At 39.8% G+C, this 8,497-nt stretch overlaps 1 pseudogene; it reads right to left on the minus strand.

The window, feature by feature from the left end:
- Positions 1-4,625: 4,625 nt before the first annotated feature.
- LOC137762398 (cold shock domain-containing protein E1 pseudogene) lies at positions 4,626-7,536 on the minus strand (annotated as a pseudogene).
- Between the last annotated feature and the right edge of the window lie 961 nt (positions 7,537-8,497).

An 8,497-nucleotide genomic window follows, 5' to 3' on the forward strand; every position in this document is an offset into this window, starting at 1 on the left:
AAGGATACTAGTTATATACTTGATGGAACAAGAGTGGAAAGGGACCTTTGACCATTCCCTCCTGGTAGCTCAACAAATAATCACTTAACCGAAGTCTATAGAATTTTACAACCAGAAAATGCTTTTTAGACACCTGTAATTGTCTAAATTGATTTCAGAGAATGTGGCAACTTAAACTCCTGTGTTTATCTCTGCTCCCTCAAACACCCTACTAAAATTACAAAAGAGGAATCAAAAGCTATGAAACCCACAAAGACAAAGAAAACAGAAAAGGAGACAAAAACAGAAGAGAGAGCTCTTTCTATCTCACTTGAGTATGAACAAGTGGTCATTCTCGCAAAGCAGAAAAACCTGATGCCTGAGCCTGTAGAGGGAAAAACTAACAAAAACCAACTTGCCACCAGAACCCCAGGAAAGCAAAGTTCAAGGCGCCAGGAAAATTGGAAGGATAGTCTATATGAAGCTTTGTTCTTCAAAGTCTATGGACCAGTCACAAAGACCTCTCGAAAGCTTGTTAGAAATGCAGAATTCCAGGCCCCACTCCAGACCTACTGAATCAGGGCCTATACTTGAACAAGATTCCCAGGTGATTTGTAAACACATTAAAGTTTGAGAGGCATTGATTTAAAAGGGGTTCAATTCCCAGAACTCCTCCTATATCCCACAGCGTCATGAAACTGCTCCCTCCCACCCCAGCAGAAGCTAAGAGGTTTTTCTCCTCAGCAAGGTTGAACCCGAGAGCTCCCAGACTCAGGAACACTGACATAGCTGAAGACAGGAGTGACATGACAAAGATCTGGGCCTCTGCTCAAATCTGCACAGTGAAAAACAAGGCCCACTGTACCTTTAATCTGTTCAGCTCTCCAAGGCCTAGCAACAGGCTTCCATTCCCAAGTAGAACGTTAGAAATTTCCAACTAGCCCAAGAGGGAAGACCTACACATAGTGACATACTAACATTTTGGAATTCCCAATAAAAGAGTCAGTTCATCACTTTATCATCTCTCCAGTAAAGAGATCAAGACACACAAATCTGATCCAAATCAAGAGAAGCACGGCAGTGTTTTAGTGTGCATTCTGTCTCTGAGATTAATCTCTGGCCCACCACCCATAGTAAAAATAGCAATTGCTCCAACCCACTGATAATGGCTGTCTATGACACTCAGGCAGGAATAAAAGATATAATTTATTCAGAGGTGTGGGAGGGGAGATAGTCATATAGGTGATAACTCTATACTACGAGTCTATATTTACTGAGAACCGGTTTGTACTTTCCCTGTACTATCTCAATTCAGTCCTCACAATTGAGGTAAATACTATTATCCCTTTCCACAGATGAAAAATTTGAAAGTTAGAGGGATTAAGTAGACTAACAAATAAAATGTCAGACTGAATGTACACCTTACCACTTTTGCTCACTCCAGAAAAATCACTTATTTTTTTTTATTGGAGTATAGTTGCTTTACAATATTGTGTTAGTTTATACTGTACAGCAAAGTGAATCAGCTATACGTATACATATATCCCCTCTTTTTTGGATTTCCTTCTCATTTAGGTCACCACAGAGCACTGAGTAGAGTTCCCTGTGCTATACAGTAGGTTCTCAATAGTTATCTATAGACATGGATGGACCCAGAGACTGTCATACAGAGGGAAGTAAGTCAGAAAGAGAAAAATATCATATATTAATGCATATATGTGGAATCTGAAAAAATTGGTATAGACGATCTTATTTACAAAGCAAAAAAATCACTTATTTTAAGTGAGATAAGGTAATCAGGAAAGGTGGCAATATTTTTGGAAACTGGTAAATAAACCAAGAATGGTAAATGACTTAGCAGACTCCACAACACAGACTCTTAAACTAGTAGTAAGGAAAGCAGTGAACCAACAAAACTTATAAAGCAGAATCCCTGCAATGATTGAGAATTAGAATTCCAGGTCCTTCTGTAAGCGAGGGTGAAGTGCGGAAAGTGACTAAAAATAAGAAGGATTGTCTGAAGCTTTTTTTAAGAAGCATTCGGATCCCCGCATCTCCTCCTCCACTCCTGCCCCTCTCTCATCTAGGAAGAAAGATGAAATTCATTCTTGGGTGGGGGGAAGGGAACAGGGTGGTAACAGGGTCCTTGATCTGGAGACACCAGGTCCAGTTAAGCACAGTACAGGAGTGCTGTACTTAAAATAGACTTATCTCCTTGGCTCTCAGAACACCGGAAGTCAGGCATTCACCCTCCAGGCAGAAGATCGTAGGCGTCTTTGTAACCCCACTAGAGTCTGACTAGTCCAAAAGGAAAGTCCTAAAGACACTGACACTAGAGGTTCTCCAGTAAACCAATCTCTCTCCAGGGAAGTAATAGTAACAAGCTGTGCTCATGGGCTTAGAACTGCCAAGTGACTTTAAATTACATGCAATTACTCACTACAGGATTGGCAAAGCTCAGAATATGTCATAGTACCTAATATTGGTTAGAATATAAGGTAACAGACTCACTCATATACCATTCCCTCAGAATGTAAATTGGTGTATCCTCTTTGGAGATCAATTTGACTATACGTTTCATAGCAATTTAACCCTCAGGAATTTAACCCTCAGCAATTTCATTAGCAATTTACTTGCAAAAATACGAGGCTATATGTGCAAAGATGTTCACCGAAGCATTGTGTATCATAAAAACTGGAAGAAAAAAGTTAAATAACCATCAATTTAAAAAATGATTTAAGGACTTCCCTGGTGGTGCAGTGGTTAAGAATCCACTTGCCAATGCAGGGGACATGGGTTCGAGTCCTGGTCCAGGAAGATCCCACATGCCGTGGAGCAACTAAGCCCATGTGCCACAACTACTGAGCCTGTGCTCTAGAGCCCATGAGCCACAACTACTGAGCCCACGTGCCACAACTACTGAAGCCTGCGTGCCTAAAGCCTGTGCTCTGCAACAAGAGAAGCCACCGCAATAAGCCTGCGCACCACAACAAAGAGTAGCCCCTGCTCACTGCAACTAGAGAAAGCCCACACACAGCAATGAAGACCCAACACAGCCAAAAATAAGTAAATAAATAAATAAATAAATGTTAAAAAATGATTTAAGAAATTAGGTCCATTCATAAAATGGAATACTATACAACCATTAAAAAGAATGAAGTAGATCTATATGTGTTGATATGGAATGATCTCCAAGGTAATACTGAAGAGTAAAAACAAATAATGTGCAGAAGAGTAAATATAATATACTACCATTTCTATTTAAAATACGTATATTTATATTTATACACACACCTATTTGTACACACACACTCATATCTATGCTTGTACTTGGAAAGAAAATGTTGAGTGCACTTCTGAAAATTGTTAACAATAGCAACGTCTGGAGAGAGGAATTGTGGGTCTAGGATGGGAGGAAGATGTTTTCTATTGCATACATGTGATTGATTTGTTTACCATATGTATGTATTTTCCCATTTAAAAAACAAACAAAATACTGAAACATATTTTTAGAAGTTGTATATCTTTATCTGAAGCATTAGCTATTATTAGGAATAAAATATTCCCAAATCTATATCCTTGCCCTAGAATTCTCTAAGTTAAAATTCAACAAGTCTAAATCTAAGCTCCTGGTCTAGCCATCTCACCCACAACTACCACCACCATCAAACATGTTTCTGTTCCTAAACTGCCTGATTTGACCATACCTCATGTTGAGTCAGAAACCTGGAAGTTAACACAAGACTCCAACTTTTCCCTTACCTCCTACCTCCAGTCACCAAATGATATCAATTCTACCTCCTAAATTGCTCACAATCTATACCGAACCAGCCATCCCCTCTACTTTAATTAACACAGTGATCATACCTCCTCCAGACTGCTCTTATATCCTTCTTACTAACTCTGCAGCCAGTATCTCTTTTTTTTTTTTTTCAGGCACAACTTTTTTATTATTTTTTGTTTGTTTTGAAAACAGTAAAAGAAACTGGGTCCTAGAAGCTGCAGTGATCTAAGCAGCAGCAAGTTTGTGCATTCATCCTTTTGTTTTTTCTTTAAATACGTTTAAATTATCACACTGCTGGCACACCTCATTTGCATGAAATTCTGCACCATATATACTAATTGTGGTAAAGTTACACCCCCTATCCTCGGGGGGGGGGGGGGAACTACCCTGGAAGATAATTTTCACTGAAATCTAACCAAACATCATTAAGTGGACTGTGACAAGATTATAAATGATATGAAAAATAACATTTTAACATTTGGCCATCAACTTAAAGAACTGGTTTGCCTATGCAAATTTTTGTAATTTTTAATATATTCTACCATCATATGGTTCTCAGAATTAAAGCATAATGAACAGAAAAGAAAAGGAAAAAGAATGCAACTGAGTGCTAAGGCAGAACATCTTGCCAAAAGTAATGAAGGTAGAGTATATACTAAGTATCAAGTGCAGAATTTCATAGGGCCAACAAGGTAACAGTCTATATTTTTCACTTACACAGGCAGAAGTGGATTTGCAATTACCAGTTGCGTTAAATGCACCAAATAAAGCTCCTAAAATTGATTCTACAAGGCGCCACCTTAAGTTTTCCAGCCTGCAACTGTGCATAATTTTAAAATGGTTTTCTTAAATTTATTTATTTTTTTAAACATAACACAAGGAAGGTGTTAAAACTGGTGTAACAGCTCAATAGAATAAGTATTCCAGATTTTGGGAGGGATGAAGAGGGAGATATTCAGAACCCTTCACCAGAATCCCCCCAACTTGATCATAGTGGGTTAATGATGTGCTTTGTGGATGTGGTTAGTCAATGACACCAGCTTGACGGATCTTTCTTTCGGCACCAAATCCCATTGAGTTATCTGGTCCCCTTGGCTGACGAAGAACCATTAGGCGAGGAGCACTGGCATCATCCAGGGTGATGTTCTTCAAGCGATTGACCAACCTATCAGGTCGTGGAGCTGCAACAGCCTTGGGGCCCTTGCAGACTCGCCAAACATTACAAGCACTGCACTTGCCAGTGCGCTGATTAAAAAGCACTGAGAATTCCACCTCATCTCCTGCCTGTAGCTCAATGCCATCCTGAACTTCTCTCACATGGAAAAAGAGCTTCTTGCTATCTCCTACTTCATAGTTAATGAAGCCAAACTGATCTTTCACACACTCCACTGTGGCCCTACGCAGGGGTGTGATGTTGTAGGCCATAGTCTGTGCATTTTGGCCCAGGACACACAACTGGAACTTGACGCTCTCCCCTTTCTGTAGGCAATCCCCTTTGTTGGCCATCCCAACTATGCCAAATGGATAGACCTCACCTTTCATATCCCCTTCGTCCATGATCTCAATCATTCCTTGGTACTCAGTCTGTGTTGGATCGACACTCCTCAAGGGGCGAATGACTTTACCAGAGTAGATGCTGGGATCAGCTTCCTCAGTAATGCCATTCACTGAGTGTGTTTTGTTCACTTTTTCTGCACTGACTTTGTTGCCTTTTCCTTTGGACAAGCTGTACTCGACCATGTCCCCCAGTTCCAGGCTATAAACATCACCAGAGAACTCACTGTAATGGAAAAAGATTTCCTTATCATGATTGGCTGTTTCAATAAATCCAAAATTATCCTTCAAAGTTGCCACATAACCCAAGAGCCTCTTGGAGTTGGAATTACGACCTAAGAGTCGCACACAAGTTGCAATTTGCTGTCCAGGCCTCTGTTTGTCACTAATACTAAATTCAACCTTGTCTCCTATCTGAGGAGAATTAGATCCTTCCACATCCTTGGCTTGGAAAGCAATAGTCAATTTCACCCCACAATCATCATAAGCAATAATACCATCCTCAGCCTCCTTTTCTTTGCCTTTATTTGGGCTAGTGGTTTTAGGATTGGAACAAGTGGCTTCTTTTTCTACGGTGCCCAGAAAACGATGATCTGAATGGGAGTGGAACGAAACCGTGCCCTTGGGAAGTTTTTTAATCCTAACAGCATGATTTCTTTGGGCAGAGAGCATATCAGGAACCACAGTAAACTCTACTTCATCTGCAATATGGAGCTGGTTCCCATCCAGAATTTCACTGAAGTGGAAGAACATACGAGCATCACGATCCACACACTTGATGAAACCAAAACCATCTCTCATGGCAGCAATTCCACCCATTTCTCTGGCTTCATTGGTGAACTGAAATGTATTTGATAGAACTTCTATGTTGGTTGCTCGTTCTAATTTGTCACGACGGTCTGTTGAAATATTAAACCTAACATGGTCGCCTTCCAGCAGGGTCACCTTGGATTTCGTATCTTTGTCTCCAAAGGGAAGTTCTTTAGGAATCACAAAATCAACTTTGATGCGTCCTGGCAATGGGTCATTCTGGTTTTTACTGGGTACTTTTGGGATAACTTTGGTTACAGTTCCTTCAAAATGTTCAATGCCGATATCTTCAAAAATGACTGTTCCTTGAGGCAATAGTCTGACATCTGTTGCAACTTCTTTACCGTTTCTGTCCTTGATTGTGAATTCCACGTCATCTCCAGGCTGCAACGTTTCTAAGTCACCCTTAAATTCACTATAGTGAAAGAATATCTCCTTTACAATATCACCTCTTTCAATAAAGCCAAACGCATCCTTCATGGCACAAACTACTCCCTGACAGCGAGCTTGTTTCTTTTTCAACAGCATAATATTACGAGCACTTACAGCACCAGTATGTTTATTGTTATCAATTACAAAATTTTATCTCCAGTTTCCAGCTGAACATTCCCTTCAACATCTTCAGGGGTGTAAGTCACATAAAACACTTCTTGTCCATTAATTCGTTCTTCAGGGAGGATTTCTTGTTTTATCTTCACCAGTTTAACAGCGATGGGTTTCCCAGTCCGCCGGTCAGATGATACTTCAAATTCAACATCATCTCCTACTTTGAAGTCCTGCAGGTTGCCATTATACTGTGAACAGTGGAAGAAAAGTCTAGCTTGACGTTCTGAACACTGAATAAATCCATAAGAGGTTAGCAGTTTTTCAATAACCCCAGTTTCACGCAGTGCTGCTGAAGTACCATTGGGGTACTCATTATGCCCATTGTTGTGGAGAAGATTTGGATCAAAGCTCATCTCGCAGTGATAATCAAATATTGCACTTTCAGTAGTATTTGCTGATTCTTCTTTTTCAGCACACGTTTCAAAGGATGAAAGTTGCTAGTGTTTAAAAAAAAAAAAAAAAAAGAGAGAGCGTGCGTGCGTGCGAGAGAAAATGACCTATCAAGCTAATAAAGAATACAACTGCTGCTGCACCAGGCAATCTCACAGTACAGCACTGAAGAAAACAAAGACTACTAGCAGCGTTGGGAAGTGCTCTTTCAAAGCTGTTGAGTAGGCACAAACTTCTTGTTTCAGATCAAGTGTTGTGTCTTCAACTTAAGTGTACTCTTTGGTCTTGTTGGTTGTTTCGAGGTTTGTTCCTTGCCTGATCTGAACTTGAAGCAGCAGTTTCAGGTGGTAAAGTCTGTTCTGTTACACTTCATAGCCAACAGCTCAGCGCCCCCTCTCCAGCGCCGCCATAAGCAGCACAGTATCTCTTGAATCCATATTCCACACAACTGCCAAGGTGATCTCTCAATAGCCCCAATGTGATCAGCCATTTCCCTGCTTAAAATCCTTCAATAGTTCTTCATCTTCTTATCATATAACTGTGATCTGGCCCCTGCCTGCCTCATCTACCACCTCTCCGCTCTTTCTTTCCCTTACCCCTCAACAACACAAACCTGCCACTCCAAACACTCCACTTCATCACGTGGAGCCCATGCTGTTCCCTCTTCCTGAAGTGCTTTTGTCCCCTCCTCTACTTAACTCTCATTATTCCTTACTGTTGTTTCACTTGGTACCACTACTCTGATTTTGAACCTCTTTATATTATCTCTTTTATTGTCTTATCTTTGAATTCTATCACAGTTCCAGGTGCATAATGAGCTCTCAGTAAATATTTGTTGAATAAATGAAGCAAACTAGAAAAACCAGGTATCATTCTCAAGAAGGTAATGACAACTCCTCCAGCCTAAAATAAGGTCTTCCTTGAAAACAGTGATTCTTCTCAACGCATTTTTTGATTCTTGTCAATGCAACTTGCTCTCCTAAGTTCCATCTTAAAAATACCTTTGGTGAATAATGTTTTCATGCTGTGTCTTAAAAATTAAAGCAACCACATACATAGAGAAGCCCACTAAGAGGCACTAACAATGAGATATGACAAAATTAGTTTAAATGGCGCAAGTAAGGAAGTAATGGTTTTCAACCAACTAAGGTTAATATAAATAAATTGTAAAATATTAAAGAACAGCTTACAGTCTACCTGTAGTTAATCCTTAAAACTGCTGCAATGTCAATGAAAGAAAAACTCCAATTCATTTATCCTAGGAAAGATTATAGGTCATAGTAAACATGTTTGCTGAACAATGGAATCAAGAAAAGAAAATTCAAACTATATAAAGCCCTTATGTGGAATGTAAAACATTCAAACTTCAACTCA

The sequence above is a fragment of the Eschrichtius robustus genome, chromosome 3 (genome assembly GCF_028021215.1).
Source record: "Eschrichtius robustus isolate mEscRob2 chromosome 3, mEscRob2.pri, whole genome shotgun sequence".
In the NCBI taxonomy this organism is placed as follows: Eukaryota; Metazoa; Chordata; class Mammalia; order Artiodactyla; family Eschrichtiidae; genus Eschrichtius; species Eschrichtius robustus.